The sequence below is a fragment of the Gopherus flavomarginatus genome, chromosome 1 (assembly GCF_025201925.1).
Source record: "Gopherus flavomarginatus isolate rGopFla2 chromosome 1, rGopFla2.mat.asm, whole genome shotgun sequence".
Lineage (NCBI taxonomy): Eukaryota > Metazoa > Chordata > Testudines > Testudinidae > Gopherus > Gopherus flavomarginatus.
In genome coordinates, this window is record NC_066617.1 from 83664060 (window position 1) to 83684072 (window position 20013).

General features: G+C 43.8%; 1 pseudogene; it reads right to left on the minus strand.

The window, feature by feature from the left end:
• Nucleotides 1-182: 182 nt before the first annotated feature.
• On the minus strand, nucleotides 183-3253 carry LOC127042103 (sperm flagellar protein 1-like; annotated as a pseudogene).
• Nucleotides 3254-20013: the final 16760 nt, after the last annotated feature.

Below are 20013 nucleotides of genomic sequence, written 5' to 3' on the forward strand. Positions count from 1 at the left end.
AAAGCTTTTGTAGGCCAGTTGATGTATAAAATCTAATGTTATGTATTTATTTGTTACATGAGAGACTTCTTCTAAGCCCTTTAGGAGGAGAGAGGTTCACACTAAAATTCATCAGTAGCCAGTCTGCTTCCTGGCATTTTAGTTAATCCTCAGATTGGGTTCTCCAGCCTCTGCTTAGGATCTTAGTAAGTCACCTGCACAGTCATGATCCTTTCTGCCACTGGGCAGACTTCTGCTTCAAGCAACAGAAGCAGAAATTTTGCTGTATCACGACAATTGTGTTAATGTCAAAATTAGCCTGGCATACTCATCCTTCCTCTTCTGGAGGGCTTTCAAATGTTTTTGAGTGAGTCTCAGACACCTCTTTGGTGCTACTACAGCAATTATTTACATGGAAAAGTAATAGTTTGGAAAGTATTCATATACTTGTGTTTTTTAAATGTGATCTAATAAGCTAGAGACAAGGAAAGCAGCACCATGTGAACTGCCAGCCCTCTGAGCACCACTATCAAGTGCTCTGTGGATCACAGGTAGTCCACTGATTTTGAGAATCACTGTTTTATTCTCTCTGTAGCTGACACAATTATGGGAACAGTGTCTGGTGATATGGAACTTGTTGAGGAAAAACCTGAGAGTCTCTTGATTAAGTTTAGAAGTGTGAGCAACAAGGCTGATATCATGGTGGGAGTCTGCTATAGACCACCAGACCAGGGGGGTGAGGTGGACAAAGCTTTCTTCAGGCACCTAACAGAAGTTAGTAGATCGCAGGCCCTCGTTTTCATGAGGGACTTCAATCACCCTGATATCTGCTGGGAGAACAGGGTGGCTTGGAACATGAACTTCCAAGCGGAGGAGGTGATAGAGCTGGAGGACCTGGTGATGGATATTCTGTCAGTGGAAGCTCCATCAGGGGTAGCCATACCCCTTATTCGGACTATCCAATCCACCACCAGTGTCTGGTAATTAAGAACTTGGGGAGATCAGATTTGGAAAGACTTGGGATTGGAAGAGCTGTTGGTGTCACCCAGCAAGGAGTAACTAGGCTGGTGGAAGTGAGGGTAAGACCTTGTGTTTGTGGACAAGCTACTGGTATCTGGGGTCTGAACCAAAGCTGTACAGCATAAAGGCACCCAAGGTTACAGGTGGTGACAGAACCCCTTTCTGGTCTAGGTGATCTCCAAAACATCACATCTCTAGCCATTTAATAGAACAGTTGACACCGCTAGAGTAGGTTCTAAGCCTTAAATGCCAGGAAAAATCTCTTTTGAGGAAAAGTCATGTTGACCTCAGAAAGACTAAGGTACAGCCCCCTGTATTAGTAAAGCTATTGGTCAATTTAGCTAAGGAAGCTAGAATCCTCTGCTCCCAGAAAGGTCAAGAGAACTTCCAGGAATCCAGAAATTACCCCTATCTTGCTCCTCTCTATCCATATCCAGGGTTGAGGAAGGGAAGAGAGCATGCTTCCACTCATACTTATGTGCTAGGGCTCGATTCTATAAAAACAACAATTTAGAAAAGAGCTGTGGTTTTGCCTTAAAAAAAAAAATGGATGCACTACCACCCTTCTTTATCCTTCAAATAGCTCCTCCCTACAGCAGGCTGAGTTATGTTAGGACTTGTCTATAGGGAAAGTTGCAGAGAGCACTCGTTCACAATGTAAGGTAATTTTAACCCCTCCACTTTAGCATTTGGGTTCCTATGCTCTACTGACTCACCATTGAAACTGCAATGGAATGTGATGAGGTGCCCACTAGTTAATAAGGTAAGTATATGATTGGAACATCATGAAATGCCTGGTATCAATGATATATTTACCTTTATCTACTAGGCATCTCATAGTGTTCCACTCTTCTTCAATGAAGAGTTGATGGAGAGATCCCAGTCCACACACACTTTCTGCAGCTGATGCATGCATCAATGATTGCTTAGCTTCTAGCTAGCCTTTTGCACCTTCAACTGCAATAAAAGCTCTTGTACGTTGGCACAAACATTGCCTCATTTGTGCATGCAGTTGCAGTACATATGCATTGCAATTGTGGGTGCACATTATCATTGTTTGTTGCATTCATATAAATGCATGCACAATTGTTGGTGCACAAAGCATAGGATGATTGAAGATGCACGTACATAATCTTAACAAATAAATGCATGATGATAGGTGCACATATAATTACAACAGATGCATGAGTAATGCTGACAGACCCTTGTCGTCAGCGGGCAGGATCGAACTTGGGACTTCTAGAGCTAAATGCATGAGCCTTTCACTGCATGAGTTAAAAGCTACATTGCTCTTAGCCAAAGCGGTAGCAGACTCATCGATGTTCTAGGTGCCACTAAAGGGGAACAAAGCACCACACCAAGTGGGCATGGGTTACACAAGCATGATTGCAGGTGAACTTTTGGGTGCACATTTTCCACCTGTTTCTGAACATGCATTTTTTTTTACCCATGAACTGTGGGCCTCTTTTTTTTTTTTCTTCCTTTCTCCTTTCCTAAATCTTGCCCTTGGCATTGTAACTGACTGGGAGCAGGATGTATTTATTCAAATCTCAACCAGGACTGCTGTTGATAGATCAGATTCACCAACCCTGGTAGGCAGCAAGTAGTGGGAGAGAGAGGTCATTTGAGACACAGGAACACCTGCTCTTACACATATGTATGTGAGAGGTCCTGAGAGATTCATGAGTTGGGGGGAGAGGTAGTGGGAGGGAAATTGAGCTACCCTTCATTTCTGTTTCTGCTCCACATGAGGTGATCAGTCTGAATATTTTCACATAAAGCCGGTGTTCCATCCTCTACACTTTCATCTGCAGGATCTGAATGGTCTCCTGTAAAGTCAGCAGAGCCAGACCCCTCTCTGCTAACTGAATGCAAAAGCTGGCATACTCCTGCAACCTTGGGCATAGCCTTCGTTCATTTTTTCAGTTCTTGGGGACTCCTGGACATAGATCCTTGCTGCATTGGTCTTTGGCTTTCTAGAATATCCTGTTTCCATATGGTTGTTCTCATCCAATGCCAAGTTCATACCCGACTCCAGTTATGAACCAGACACCATCTTGCTCTGATTTTGCTTATCTATTATTTTCTGTCACAGTGGAATTAACACCAGCATCACCACACCAGGCATGCACTATATAATCTTTCAAATTGTGCTTCTGTGACAGAGAATTTTAGCTTGTTCAGCACTTTCATGTTGAGATGGTCACAGCTGGAGAGTTTCTGTTGCACTGAATTATCTGGGATGTTTGTGCATTTCTGCATCTAGCTCTCTGTTGCTGAAGTCCTGAATGATATTCTTCTTGGGTCAGGATAGAATGGTGGCTTCTTGTTTGCCATTAGGACTGCAGCACAGGGTAGCCAGTCAGGCCCAAGACAGATTTGTTTAAACCACCCCCACCCCACCCCCAGGCCTTGTGGGGATTGCAATCTTACCCCATGCTCTGCTGGCAGCTGTATAGTTTTCATAGAACTTAGCACCATGGCAATCTTGATCCAGCAGTTGCCTTATTAGCAGTGGATGTGGTCATACCATCCAAGCAAAACTTCTTCCCTATGGGACCCTGTGCATATATAAAAACCCCAGTGGCATCTGAAAGGGCTTTCTGCTGCACAGTTTCTGCCCTTGTTCATCACAAATGGATAATGCTTCTCACCTATGGAATTCGGAGGCAGTTCAGTGGTGGTACTGGAGGCTTCAGGGCTAAGCCCCACCCTTCAACTCAGACCACTAGAATTTCTATCTCTTGTGACGGCACAAGTTGGTGGTTCAATTCCTCCCAGCCCTTTTGTTTTATAACTTTTAATTGTGAATTTGTTTTCATTCCATAGTGACTTCATTTCAACTTCTAGCTCCTCTCGCACTCCTGAGGTGAGGAATCACTGGCGCATTGAGATTCTAACCCTCTGGGTCCTCTGGGGTAGCACCTCTATAGCCAGACTCCCTCTTCCCTCACCCCCCGAAGCAGCAAAGAAACCCTGCAAGAATCCAGCCAAGTCCAAGAAGTGCTATAGGCAGCTATTCAGTAGCCTCAGAGGGAGGGATATGCTCTGCTCCCACAAACTACCGATGCTTGCTTTGCCAGAGATATAGTGACCAGATGTCCCGATTTTCTAGGGACAGTTCCAATTTGGGCAGCTTCTTCTTATATAGGCACCTATTACCCCCCCACCCCCAGTCCCGATTTACACTTGCTATCCGGTCACCCTAGCCAGGGAATGGGCTTGAGAGGACAAGCTCTGCCCTGCAGTTGTATGCCGCAGACTATCCCACTGCCAGGGTACAGAGCTTCAAGGCAGCTGTTTGTGCCAAGACCTTGACCCCAGCCTGAAGCTGCGACCCCATCATGCGAAGGGTTCACCAAGAGCAGGAGGATCCCAATGGAGAGAAAAAGTGCTCAGAGCAAGCTCAGAGGTAAGTCTGGTGAACTTCAGAGACTCCGGGTCCCAAAAAAGCAAAAGCAAATGTTGCCTTAATAAGGCAGCAATTCATATGATTAGTGAACAAATGTGACAAAAATCAGGCTTTCACTCCTTTCTCTACTGCCTTCCCTCCCGGAGGGAGTGTGAGCAGGGGCTTTTCTCCTCACGCAGGCTCTCACAATGGTCTGTCCTGCTCTCTGCCCATCCCCCACCCTGCAGCATCTCTGGGCGTGAAGAAGCCTGTTACTCCTGTGAAGCCCAGTGTCAGGCTGCAGTGAATGGGAATTATGCCTCTCAGGCTTTCAGCTGAAGGGAAGAGGTCTCTCCCCAAGCTGGCTCCACATGAAAGTGTCAGGAGGGCCGATAGGGAGGTAAGTGAGGAATCTCTTCCCATGTTCATAATGACTCCTGATTTACTGAGTAAAGCCCTGAGTGGTACCAGCTAGACCTCTTCCAAAGCAATCACATAGTGCTAGCATTGCTGGGGACCAGGCAGGCATCATTGTAGGCTTCTGGGGCTATTTAGCAGACTGTTCCCACAACCAAGTTGTTTCTACCTTTCACCCTTCTCAGCTGAGTGGTCCCTAGGCCAGGATGAATAATACTTTCTGTAAACAGCCAAGAGAAGTACTGAACCCACCAAAACAAACAAACAAAACCCTGCATGATCCTCCCAGGACAGGAAACCAATGGTTTTCAAGGAATTATTTAAAATATCTTGCCCTCCGAGCATTTTTAGATATAGGGTTTCCCATACATGCCTCCTTTGAAGACATCATAAGATTGAAATGGGGACTTCTGGTTAGAGCCAAATGTTAAACTAAAATTTTAAATAACAAAAAAAAGGAATCAGTTTTTGAGCCCTCACATTGGTACAGTAATCGCTTCACTCATGAAAGACATAGTCACACCTTTAGAACGGGACTTCCTTCCAAAAGACCTATAAGAGCAAGGACACCTTACACAGAAATTTCAATGGAGCACCTTGAAGATAAGGACTGAGACCTTGAACTTGATTCAGTATTCCATCATAAGGAGGAGAGCTATTTATTGCTATAAGGTCAAACAGCATGTTAAATACTTTAACAACATACACATGGAAAGGTCCTTACTATTTAGCTGGTTCCTTCAATAGTGGTATTACTAAATTGTTAATAGCTATTGTTCTACATGGAAACACTGACAGATCTTGTATTCTAGTGATTCTACAGGTCAGATGTTCACTTCAGTGGTCCTTAAACACAATAATATTGTATTGATAATTGCATTTTGCACTGCTAGAATGGAGCACCAAGAACTTGAGAATCCAGCCCTTAGTTTATAGGCTTATAAAGTCCAAGAGTCTAATGCTTACATCATCCTTTGTCCAGGTTACACACACTGTTAGATTTGATTTAATTTAATAAGCATATGGCTTCATTTTCTGAAGCTGCTGGGAACTGCAGGTAACCAGTGTCTAAAAATCAGACCAATATTGTCTAGAAATGAAATGAATTAAATTTCTCCTGATTCAGACATACCAATAAGAACATCCTTTCAAATTCAGATTTCTCCCAGAGGATGCCTTTTTACTCTATCCTTTAAGGATTACGTAGTTATTAATAAGTTGTGTCCTGGGTGTATTGTAATTATTCGGGAGCAGCATCTCTAGCCTTGTCTACACTGAAGAAGTTTACAAAAACATTCCCACCAGGGCATCTGAAACGAATGTTAGAATCAATGTGAGCCCTAGTGTAGACAAGGCTTCTTCAACCAGACCTTGTTTTACCATAATGTTAGCTAAACCTGTTGAAAAAGGAGGCTTAACTAAGGCCTGGTCTGTACAGAGATTTTGTACAGTTATAAGTAGGAGTGTATTTTTTTCTTACCAATATAGTTACACTGGTATAACTCTAGTATTTAAAAGTGTGGTATAAGCACCTTTATGTAACTGCATCTACGCTAGATGATTTGTACTGCTTTAATTATACTAGTATGGTTAGAGTGGTACGTTTTTTGTGCATAGAGAGACCCTTACAGTGGTTAAATGTCACCAGTCTCATGAATGCTGGTGTTCCCTCACCAAACAATGGTGGAAAGCTTTTGTAACTTTCCTCATTATAGATAATGGCCTTAGTTCTTTACCTGGAATTCATGTTTTTGTACTAAGAGTTAGAAAAATTTCAGTTAAAATAAATTTAAGTATTAAAATAACGCAAGCTGATCATACTAGCCACAGTTACTCAACATGCATTTTTGGTTCCTATGTACCAGTATGTTCAGTTCTAGGGTGTTACCTTTTTAAATTACGTTAGCTGTGTACTTTTAATTATATGTTCATTCATCCACAAACAATAGGGGTAGATGGGGAAGGAAGTGCAACAATTACAGGATGTTTTACACAAAAAGAGTAGTAACAATTTTGATTTTGAAATACATTCTTAAGTACATTCTCACCTTTATTTGATCTGCAATTGTAAGCACAGTCCTATAATTTTGTTGCACGAGATTATTATCAACAAAAAATTTTGAAGATGAGAAAATGCACTGCTTCTAAAGAATTAGTAGGTCTGCTATATTTACTGAAAGGGAGTTTCTTTGCATGTTGACTATTGATTGTTACTTGTATTTGTCATTTTTCCCTAGCTCAAACCAAATTCAGGGGTAATGTGTGGGCGTGGTGGGGGGGGGGTTGTATGTTTAGTGGTTTACACCAACTCCTCTTCTCAATTTTCATTGTTACAGTTTTTAGTGTGTGGGTGCATTTCTGTTGATCAGTTCTAAGAATATCAAAAGGCATATCTGCCTGTGCCAGTTCTGGTGGTTTTTAAAGACTTCTCCGGAATTGTTTAAGTGTGTACCCTCTGATTAGCAGACAATGAAGGCATGAATATATTATGTAGGAAAGTGTAGGTAACTGAGGGAATGGAGGAAGCAAAAGTATATGAAATAAACTGCCAAGCATTACTGAATTCCAGTGATTTGAAAGGCACATAATTACTGCTTTTTTTAAAAGGTGTAAAAATAGGAAAAAAATCTTATTAATTAATCTACAAAAGTAAACAATTGATAAAACAAGTACAAAAGAAGACATTGAATAAAATCCTTTTCTAACGCAAGCATGCAATGATCAGTACACTGTTCAAACATTTAGCACATTCACAGAATAATTTTATTTTTAAATGCACAAATTAAATGGAGAAGAAGAAAGCTATCATGTAATAATAAATGGGTAGGAAATTCAGATGCCATGTAAAATCACATGACAGGCAGAATCGACTATTGAGAATCATTATCCTAATAACAGGTACTTTGTTGATTACAAGTATTCAGAATTGAAAGACGAGCCCTATTGGTGAGCTTTAATAGATAGTGCCAGTGCTGGGTTTACAGTGGTGCCATAGAGCTGGGCCCGTGCTCAGAAGGGGCCTTGGCCTGCCCTGGGTCCTGACACCCCGCCAGCCTGCTGGCTCCCCACCTTGCTCACCACTTGCTCTTCTCGGCCTCCCCACTGGCTGTTCAAGGGCTCCTCTCGGTCCCTTGGCTCCACTCGCCAGCTCCTCTCTGCCTCCTGGCTGGACCCCAGTGCACCTCCAGCTCTGGGCAATCTCTGCTTCCCACCACCTGTGGGGCTCCATCTGTCTCCCCAGACAGGGCCAGCTCCAGGGTTTTTGCCTCCCCAAGCAGGAAAAAAAAAAATAACGTGATTGCAATCAGCTTTACTGCTGCCGCTTCAGTCTTCGGCGGCAATTTGGCAGCTGGTCCTTCACTCCGAGAGGGAGTGAGGGATCTGCTGCCGAATTGCTGCCGAAGAGCCAGACATGCCACCTGTCTTGGTTGGCTGCCCCAAGCACCTGCTTGCTGGGCTGGTGCCTGGAGCCGGCCTTGTCCCCAGAGCTGAGCTACTTGGGACTGGTGCAGAAGCCTGGCCAGTCTCAGCCAGTTGGGGGCTGGGAACAGTGTGGAGGGGTTGGCTGGGCCCCTCCAGACAAGTGGGTCCTGAGGAACTAGTTCTGGCTGCACCAGCCTCAGCCTGGCAGACCCAATCTCCTCCCAAAGAGCCAGTAAGCGTGAGTAAGAGGCAGGGCATGGGGGAGTGGGTCTCTGGAGGGCCTGGGGAGGGATGCTTGCTGTGAGGGGGTGGGGAAAATGTGTGTGTTGGGGCACTAGGAAGCGGGGGTTCTGTGTGGAGTGCTGCGCAGTTGTGGTGGGGCTGTGAGCAGGGGGCGCTGGGCAGGGGTGGTGGTGTGGAGGAAGCGCTGGGCATAGCAGGTCTGAAGGGGCTCCGGCCATAGGGAATTGGGGGGGTGTTCCAGTGCTGGGCAGCAAGGGTAGCCCAGCATGGGCCCACTCCTGAGGGGAAGGGGCATGCTGGCAGCACAGGGCCGGGTGGGCCACTGTGCATCTGCTAACTGCCAGTTTATAAATAATGCCCTTGCACTGGGTGGAGCAGGGCTGCCCCTACCATGCCCCTGGCAGGCCCCTCGCTCTGGGGATCAACCCTCCATGCCATGCTCTATTGCCTCCATGGGGGCTGTGGCAGGGTGCTGGTGAAGAAGCTCTTAATCAGCTCCTGCCACTCCAGCCCCAATCAAGGAGAATGGATTGGGGCAGAATGAATAACTCTGTGCCTGCCTTGTAATGGGCACCTGCCAGCCTCATTAGCCCAGGGCTATAAAGGCTGGGGGCAAGCCAGAGAAGTGGGGAGGGAAAGAGAATGGTCAGGCACAGAAGGAGCCCCCTAGTCTGTTTCTGGCTAGGCCTGTTGTAAGCAAAGTGGCTGTGAACCCTGTATATAGTTGGGAACTGGTGGTGGGAAACCTTTTGAGAATAAAGGGCATAGGTGTTGCACCAGACTGAAGTGTCCCTGACTCATTGAAGAGGGAGGCCCAGGGGCCAAATGTCCAAGGGCACAGCATGAACACCGTTACAGAGGCCCACAAATACGTTTGGCGCCAGGCCCACAATAGGTTAATCTGGCCCTGCACAGTGCATTTCTATTCCCTAACATAGCACTTCAGGGATCCTGTGCAAATATGCACATTTTTTAATGTTAGATTCACTGTCCATGGATATTTCTTAGCATTTGCTGTTTCCATAAACACTCCTGATAAATGAATTTGCTGTAATATTCATGGAACATAAATGCTAAGCAGGCATAAAAAACGCTGGAGTGAATTAATCTGAAACAAATGCAAAAGCATTTTTGCATAATTTTCTCTGCTTCATTTTATTTTGACAAATTAACACATTCCCATGTCTAGCATTTTGTTCAATTTTTTCTCATTTCTAGTGTTGCACTGCAAATTTTCCCTAAATACTCAGTTTTTGAATTAAAAAATAAAACTCTGCAAACCACAGAACAGGCTGTTAACTACTGACCAATTTTATTTTATTAAAGGTTTAAAAACGGTTTGTTCTTTCCATTAATTTTCTAGTTCCTCCCATCTTCTCTTTTCCAACTCCTTATTTTTCTTGTGTGTGTTTGCCACCTCACCCTCATCCCTCTTTGCAGTTTCTTTTCCCATGAATTACAACAGCTTGTTTGTTGACATTGTGAGCATAAAATTGGCAGAGTGGGTCTGTGATCCTTCTACTAGGAACAATATAAACGACTCCCATCTATGCAATGAGGAATAAACTTAAAGTGCAGAAAACAGCTGTTTTGTTTGTTACTTAATAACAAGGGATAACAAGAGAACACAGCTATCTCAGATATACTAGGCATCAACTCTAAAATCCTTTGGATGCCTTCCACCCAGCCCCCTGCCATTAGGAAAGTAATTAAATTTTATACCCTATTTACTCCACAAGTGCCTGATTACTGTTGAACTCTTCTGGGTTGAACCTCTTATATGAGGTTTTCCCAACATGCTTGTTTCTGGTCCTTTAATTTTGGGAGGAACAAGTGGCTGCAGCCTTAGGGTGGCCATAATGTATCTGAATGTTGGGGTCTGCTGAGTATGTTTAGCCCCTGTTTTTTTTCCCATTTTTTCCTCTCTCGTTTCTATGGTAGTAGCACATTTTCACATCACAATCATTCTAGGGACAAGAGCTTGTATGGAGGACAGTGAACCAGTAGGGAAATAAAGGGGACATGGAAAGGAAAAGGACGAAAGTAAATGAAAGGGTTTAAAAGCTTTTTTTTTTTAAATATAATCTCCTATTTGTTGAGATGGGTGGGGTGTTACATTTTTTCTTCTTACATGGAATTTTCTGCTGAAGGGAATAAGAAACTTTGCAACCTGAGTGCAGGAGACAAAACACAGTAATTCTAAGATCCAGTAGGAATAGTAAAATGTGTTTATTCATAATATCATTACTGGGATTTACTATACAATAATAATGATTGTGAGCTAATGGATCTGGTTACTGTATTGTAAGTGAGAAATAATGATGGAGTGGTTATGCAAATCACACCAATAACTACTCAGAGGGCTGGGTTTTCCATATATGAGATATGTTTGTAAAGTTTTCTGTTATCAATACCTATAGAGCAATTGATTGCCATGATGTTATGTTGTATCACTGGGTTTAATCTCTATTCAAGATCTGCCTAGGGCTGTTGCAGAGGCAGGGCACTCCCTTTGAAATGAGGGTAACCCTTTGTGTTGCTTATCAGCAATTTCTCTTCCTGTTTCAGAGAGAGATTGTGCCACACTTAGAGTAGAGTACTCGGTGTGAGTAAAGGTGGCAGATTCAGGCCCTCAAGGAAGGGTAATATTGGCCACAAAGAGAGTCCCATCCAAACCTTTGTGACTATGTGTTGGCTATGAGACAGCAGTCTAGATTAGGGATTATAGACCAAGAAAACATGGGTTGATCTTCAAGTCTTTAGTTAGGATGTTCCATCCCTCCACAGACAATAAAACCATGTATAAAATATTTGACCAATAATAATATTCAGATTAACATGCCATTTGTTTTGGATATTGTCGTTTGGGATGTTTCTTGGTTTACGTGTGTTAGCAGAGAGACAAAACTAAATGTATGCTTGAAGCAAATTATACTTGAAAAGTACACACCACAGTGATAGAACTCATATTTTGCAAATTAGCAAGCATTAATGCAAGCCTAGCAGCAGAAACACACTGGATTTAATGTATTAGCATGGATTTTTTTCTTTTTTCAAACTGTAGAGTCTAGGTTATCAGTCACTGTCATCATATTATTTCAACAATTGTCTGTCATTTCTAATAAAACAATGGAATTTAACAATTACCACCACTAGAAATCCTGGATGAATTTCCATTTATGCATATGGTTGACATTTATTGCTGGCATAGCTTCTTGCAATCTCACAACAATACATTTAAGAAAGATGTGTTTTATTAATCCAGCACACTTCATTCAAAATAACTAAGTTTAAATGTCAGTGTTTCCACTGAAATATTTCTGTTGAATAAATGTCCCTTGATGATTTATGCAGTCTCTGACTACACAGTATATCAAATCTGGCTATATTACAAGTTCCTAACCTTCGTGATGATGGTATACAGGTCAGCCATTTGAATTTACTGATGAAAGTTTAAGCAAAACAAGTGTTTGTTGCTACTTAAGAACATAAGAATGGCCCTACTAGTCAGACCAAAGGTCCATGTAGCCCAGTATCCTGTCTTCCGACAGTGGGCAATGCCAGATGCCCCAGAGGGAATCAACAGAACAGGTAATCAAGTGATCCTTTCCCTGTTGCTCATTCCCAGGTTCTGGCAAACAGAAGCTAGGGATGCCATCCCTGCCCATCCTGGCTAATAGGCTGTTTACAATGGACTTTTCTTTAAACTGTTTTGCTGCAGTTGTGATTTCAGACATGGTTACAACAGTATTGCCAACATCAAGAATCATGAGTTAGACCCTCAAAAATCATGAGATTAAAAAAAAACAACAAATCAGGTGTTTTCATCTGGCCTTTTTTTCTTTAACTTGCCTGTATTCTTCTGCTAATGTGTGCATGATAATTGCAGGTTGAAAAGTCAACCTATAATGCACATAAAATGCATGCCTCTCCTTGGCTGCTCAGCTGGAGATGCCCCCTGTCCCAAGACGGGAACTGCCATCTATTTCCTATTACTCTCTTGACCCAGCAGCATCACTTCTCTGTCTTCTGCTGCCCTGGGACTTCTCCTCTACCTGGGACCCAGAAGCACCACTTCCATGACTCCCATGCCTCCTGCTGTTCTAGGACTTTCCCTCTGCTATAGATCCATACATGAAGGCAGGACTCATGTGCAGGGCATGTCTGTGTCCTCAGCCATGTGGCTCTCACATAATGCTCTGCCTAGCCCTGAAAATTGTGTATTCGAAGAACTCCAATCTTTGTGACAGCTCCTTCTGCAGACACCAATATCCTGTGACTCACAATCAATACTGCCTTCCTTTAGCTGCTCAGAGGCAATTGCTTTTTATGCACCATCCCTTACTATCTCTCTAGGTTGGGGGAGCTATAGACTGAAGGGAAATGGCAGCCATCTTGCTGGCTTCAGCCTATTTGACAGTAATAGGAGATGGTGGCCATTTTGAATAAGGGAAAATTCATGAGTTGGTTCATTTACTCTTGTTATCATGACACAGGTTAAAAAGCACCCCAAAATCACTAAAGTCATCATAAAATCAGCAGAATTGCCAATACTATTCCGTGTACCACGATAGGGCAAATTTCTCTTTTGCAGGAACTCAAGATAGTTTTACCTGCAGAGCAGTAACACATTTAAACATTGATCCTGCAATCACATCAGCATAAGTGGATGATTGGGGCCTTAGGCAAGAACATTGTCAACGAATACTCACATAAGTGCAGTTGTGCACATACTTATGCATTTGCATACTTACAGGGCCGGTGCAAGAATGTTTCGTGCCCTAGGCGAAACTTCCACCTTGCGCCCGTCCCCGAGGCCTCGCGCTGAGGCTCCCCCTCTCCACCCTGAGGCATCCCCCCCACCCCAGCTCACCCCTGCTCCGCCTCCACCCCGAGCACGTCATGGCTGCTTCACTTCTTCCGCCTCCCAGGCTTGCGGTGCCAATCAGCTTTGGCACCGCAAGTCTGGGAGGCAGGAGAAATGAAGCAGCCACAGCGTGTTCAGGGAGGAGATGGGGCAAGGGTGAGCTGGGATGGTGAGTTCCCCTGCGTGCCGCCCCCCCTTACTTGCTGCATTCGGCGCTCCCCTGCCCCAGGTCCCTCTGCCTAAATGCCAGTGGCGAGCAGGGCGGCCAAAGATCCGGCCGCCACGATTGCTGCTGAAGAAAATGCTGCCCCCCAAATCATAGCACCCTAGGCAACCGCCTAGGTCTCCTAAATGGTTGCATCGGCCCTGAATACTTAAGCCCTTAGGTGTACAGAAGCAATCACGTTAAAAAAATTGTGGGGGGTAGAGGTAGGAAGCAGTCAGTGGAGTACATTTTGGTTCAGAAGTTGAAAGGAGAACAAGGAGATGGCTCCACACATGAGCTCGATCTCCTCTTCCCAAAAGCTCCCACTAGTATCATGTTCTACATTTATATCAGATGCGTGTGTGCATGCCTATGCCTATATTTGCCTTGAGTGTACAGGTGTATGTGTATAGTGCTGTGTCTCCCCCAGTGTTGTGTCCCCATCTCCTCCTCTTTGTATCCATAGTGCCCTCCATGTGCTGCACCCCCATGTTTTATGCGCCTACTTGTCCCTGAATATTCTGTCTTTCCTACTGTTCTGTGACCCCCCCAAATCTCCCCACTGTCCTCCCTTCCATGTTCTGTGACTCCATTCCTCTTGAGTGCAGTCTCTCACAAAAGGGTGCCCGTCCCCTTTCCAACAGTATTTTCCTCACTCCACACCTCCATTCGGAGTCTGGGAGGAGGGGAGGGAGCAGTGTGTGGATGTTCTCTGCATCCTCACATGTGTTTTAGGCCTGCGGTAGAGGGTGCTTTTTTTCTGTCTTCCTAGGAGGGTAGCCATCAGGAGGAAAGCTAGGCTCTTCTCTCTGGCTCCACCTGCTAGCTTAATCTGACAACGCCTTTCCTGCCTCTCCATCACAGTTTTAAAGTTAGAGTAGGGAGAACGATCCCTCCTGATTGAAAGTGGATAAGGGAAATGTCACCCCCTAGAAGTTGTGCGTGTGCCTTGATGATTTCAGTGTGTGATTGTTCTGTTTCATTGTATCTTCTGATTCACAACAAAGAGTAGGTTTGATTATATCATAAAAGCTACCAAGATACTCATTGTGAAGCTAGATCTTTCCCTCTGTCTCGCAAAGAAAGGAGATGAAAAAGAGCCAAACCCTGGCCTGCAGTGAGCTCCTCCCACCAAAGATTTATGACTGGGGCATAGGAGAGGGTACACAAAGGACAGTGGGACCCAGGGGGGGTCCGGGGAGCCCGTCCCCTCCACTAGTAAAATAAAAATACACTTTTGTTTGACATCAATCTATTATTTATATAGATCCATCCAAGTATAGTGTAATGATGTGCAAACACCACTCTAAGAATATAATGTTTTCCATGTGGTAAATCAATCTGTGGGTTGCTGCCATATTAGAATATATTAAATATTGGCATTCTTATTGAAATAGTTTATTTGAATTGCTCTCCATCTGAATGTATCAGATGTTGCAATCATTGGTAAAATTGAGTGAAACTAGTTCCGACATGGAGCAATAGCTGTAGCGTTGGAGTTACAGAGTGTACAGATAAAAATAAATAAAGTTCTGCAGAAAGATCCCAAGGCTTCTTTCTTATATTTAGTGAGCACATTTTTGGAAAGCTCCCACTAATACTTCTCCAAGTTTTGTTTTCCTCTAATGGCAATTTCTCTTCTTGATTCTGAACACATTTTATAGTTGATCTGGGGAATGTAGCTTGCGCAATCATTTTTATCATTATTTTTAATCGAATTTATTGCAAAAAGGACATATGTAAAACTAATTATAATCATTTATCACTTTTATCATATGTTGAAGTTTTGCTGCAAACAAAATTCACTGTATTTGAAATATGAGGTATGAGTCAACTTCTAAATTTTCAGTACCAGGCAGGCATATCAACATGTAGTTATATTCATGCTAAAACAAGTTGTTATATTTCATTTTTATTAAAGTTCTGACAGTATGCTCAGATAGCAAGACAGTTCAGAAGACATTCTAAATTAGAAGGAAATACAAATAATGCTTCAATGTATGTATGGCTGTGACATACCAGGATACAATCCAGACTAAAGAGTAGCTGTGTCACTCCTTCCCTGCAACGAGGGGTGCCTTACCAGCTCTTACTGAAGTAGCTCTCACTTGGACCATTCACAAACAGCCTTCCAGCCTGCAAACCACACACATCATCACTGTTTCCCGAACTGGGGACACTGCTTGTGTAGGGAAGGCCCCTGGTGGGCCGGGCCGGTTTGTTTACCTGCCATGTCCACAGCTTCAGCTGATTCTGGCTCCCACTGGCTGCGGTCCACTGCTCCAGGCCAATGGGAGCTGCTGGAAGCGGCGTTCAGTAAGTCCCTCGGACTGCGCCGCTTCCAGCAGCTCCCATTGGCCTGGAGCAGCGAACTTTGGCCGGTGGGAGCCGCGATTGGCCGGACCTGTGGACGCAGCAGGTAAACAAACTGGCCTGACCTGCCACAGGCTTTCCCTACACAAGTGGCGTCCCAAGTTTGGGAAACACTACACTACGTGTCTGTGTACAACTGCAGCCTGCCAGCCACACCTGGGTTTCATTCTGGCTCTCACCAGCCTGGGTTATACTGCAGGATGAGCCTAACACATACCCCAGTCTTAGTTTTAATTTCCTCCCAAAAATGTATATCCTGTACTGCCCAGCCCTCTCCTGGACAATACAAGTTATAATAAGTTTGTTATTTCTTTAATAAAAATAATATGCTATGCATACAGCTTGTCACCCCAAATAGAGTTTCTCAGATACTTGAATTTAAACACACTGGATTAGATAAAACAAGTTTATTAATTATGAAAAGAGAGATTTTAACTGAGTACAAGTAATGAAGCACAGAAGTCAGAAAGAGTTACAAGCAGCAAAGAATCCTGTGGCACCTTATAGACTAACAGACGTTTAGGAGCATGAGCTTTCGTGGGTGAATACCCACTTCGTCAGATGCATGTAATGGAAATTTCCAGGGGCAGGTATATGTAAGAGTTACAAGTAAAATACAACTCATACCTAGCTTAACTGTGCTTTGAATTTAACATAGTTTATTTTATCACCACATGCTTGCAGCAGTCTTTCTGGCCAAACTTCTTAGGTAAGGACCCCTTCTCCAAGAGTCCAACAAATGCTTCCTTTGTTGCTTCAGGCTCACTGAACATGATGGGCAGTGTGTGTGTGGTGGGGGGGGGTAGCCTTGGGGTGTTTGTCCCTCCTTTTTGTAGTTTTGGTCCCCCTCTTGAATAATATTTCCAGCTAGGTACCAGATGGAGAAAGTCTATGTGGAAGAATGTTCCCTGGTGCTTTTTTCTCACCTGTTTGAGTTTCCTTTTTTCTCTTCCTGCTTATTGACTCTGTTTACTGCTTAAATGTAAATTAAGCAGAGCACATATTCCTTTGTTTAAGACAGACCTGTTTTTTCAACCTCAGTTTGGAACATGTGGTAATAACACCATACAGTGGAATCTTATAACTTCACAAACAATGTTGCCACACACATTTTATCAGGATGATCCTGATCAGCGAGTGATGAGTTTTCAAATGATACCTTACAAGCCATACTTTGTACAAAGATTATTAAAATAATGTGTAGCATATGAACACAGGGTACATTCTGTTACAATAGCACTCAGCAGAATGGTGCCCAAACCCTGACTGATGTCTCTGGGTACTACTGTAATATACATAGCATAAGTATCTTGATAATATGCAGAAATGCAGACAATAGTTTTCCCATCTTGCCTATAGTTTTTCTCATAAGCAGCAGTTTTGGGGGATATTTGGAAATACATACTAATTGTTTCTTTCTGAACATTGGCAGCTATTAAAACTCATATGCAAAAATCTTCATTTGAAGACTGTTAGGATAATTACACATATAACATACCTGATGTAAATTAACAAAAGCAAGGAAATGAAAAGTTAAGCTACCTAACAGGACATATATTTTACTCTTCAATTCACAAGCATACACCTTCCAGTTACCACTACTATGTAACATAGACCATGGACTACAACCTTAGCACTGCCCTCTGTCTTTTCCTGCAACATAATTTCCAGATGTACTGTTTCATTATGATGGTGATGGTGGTATTGGGAGCCCACCTATAGGTAGTTTGCTTCATAGACAGGAAGGCTGAGGATGGGCACTGCAGAAGAAGAGACAGTGGGGAACTGCTTTACTGAATAAAAAGGATCTGTCAAGCACCTTGGGCCCAGTGTGATTAATGAACACCACAGTGATATCTGCATGATAGAGGAAAATAATATGGAAGTGTTTGACAAAGCTCAAAAGTAGTCTAGTTTAGTAAAACACACCTCCAACCTCCTGAACCTCTGAATTGCCAGTGTCATTTTGAATGGGCCACTTTGTCTTACCATACAGCAGTTCATAGCTAGCATGTTGGCATATTAGCAATACAGCAATAGGTAAACAAGTATGTTTGAAGTCTTTATGGAAAACCCTTTCACTGCTTTTTTTTCTGGCATACAGAGCCAAGATTGACATTTTTAGCAATCAATCCTAGTTTGGTATAACAAGAAAACACAAGATTTCATCTAGTCCTGTGTTTCTTCTTCTTCTTCCCTATGACCTTCTCATATCCTAATATATATCTGTCTAAAATAATTGTAGATTGGTATGTTATTTTAAGCATCAAGAGACTTCAATCTGTGTTATATTACGCCTCAAAAATTTGGCTCTAAAACAGTCTCTCGTCAGAGTGCTTAGAAGCAGCAGGGGATGAGGCTGGTGAGGCTGCCTGAGGGTGAGGAAGGCTCTCAGTGAGGACTCTGAGGAGCTGAAAATGGCCCCCTAGTTGAGCTGCCAGAAAAGTGCTCCTGCCCTGCAGCCACTCCTTGCTCTGGTGTGGGTAAGATCGCAGCTACAACTCATGAGCTGAGTGCTTCAAGGCTGCTCCTGGTGGCATTGTGGGCACTGCTGGAGCTTTGGGCACAAGTGCAGCAACCCGTCGGCACCCAGCCTGCACCTACTGCTCTGCTCCTGGCCCCTGTGGGCCCTGCAGTCCAGGTAGTCTGTGGCTCCTGCCTTGCTGCCACTGCTGCTTCAACCCCACTGTATCTGGGCTTTGGAGGTGCTGAAGAAGATAGATAGGAGCATGAACTCTGGAAAGTCAAGTGTAAAAATATAATTAGACAGGCCAAAAAAGAATTTGAAGAGCAACTAGCAAAAGAGACATAACTAACCATATTTTTTTTAAAGTACATCAGATACATTCTACCTGCCAAACAATCAGTGGGGTCATTGAATGGTCACATTACTAAAGGAAAACTCAAGGAACACAAGGCTATTGTGGAGAAGGTAATGAATTATTTGCCTCAGTCTTTGCTGCAGAGTGTGTGAGGGAGATTCCCACACCTGAGACATTCTTTGTAGGAGACAAATCTGCAGAACTGTTCCAGACTGAGTTGTCAGTAGAGGAAGTTTTGGAACAAATTGATAAATTAAACAGTCATAAGTCACCAGGACCAGATGGCATTCATCCAAGTGTTCTGAATGAACTCAAATATGAAATTTCAGAACTACTAGCTGTGGTATGTAACCTATCACTTAAATTAGCTTCTGTATCAGATAACTGGCAAATAGCTAATGTAAAGCCAATGTTCTTCGAGTGATTGCTCATGTGCATTCCACAATAGATGTGCATGCTCGCCATGTGCACTGGTGCCGGAAGTTTTTCCCTTAGCAGTACCCGTAGGGGAACGCCCCTAGCGACCCCTGGAGTAGCGCCGCCATGGCAAGATATGAGGGGTGCTGCACGCTTCCTGCACCCTCAGTTCCTTCTTGCCGCCAATGAAGGTGCTTTGGAACTGCTCTGCTGTAGCTTTCCCTCTTTGGACTCTGTTAGTGTGTAGTTAGTAGAGCCTGTAGTAAAAAAACCAAAAACAATTCTTTTTTAGAACATTGGCTTTACATTAGCTAGAATTAGTTAAGTGCATGCTCTGTGCCCCAGGCTTTAAGTCATGCGACACTTGCAAATAGCCTATGCCCGCAAGTAATTGGCATGCAGACAATTTATGCTGTCTGGGGGCAACCCATCTTAGCAACTGCTGCAAGATTTGCAGATCTTTCAAACCTCGAACCAAGAAGGAGCAAGACATTCAGCTCCGAGCCATTTTGATGGAGTTGGCCCTGATCCCGACACTGCTGCACTGCTCCGAATCAGCACCAAGCACCACGGCATCAGTGCACAGTGACCCAACTGCGCCCGCCACCAGTCAGCACCGCTCCCTGTCCACGAGACACTCTAAAATGGCGAAGAAGAGGTCTTCTCTGCCAAGGCACCGGAGCAAGACTGGGGGAGAGACTAGATCTGTGTTGGGCAGCTCTTGGTCCCCATCATCCTCTGTGGACTCTGACTCAAGTTGAGCGGAGTAGCCCGGCCCACTCCAAGCTGACCTTCCTAGACGCCAGTGGCCTCATTCGGGTGCCCTCCGTGCTGGAGGCCCTGCAGGTGGCTCGAG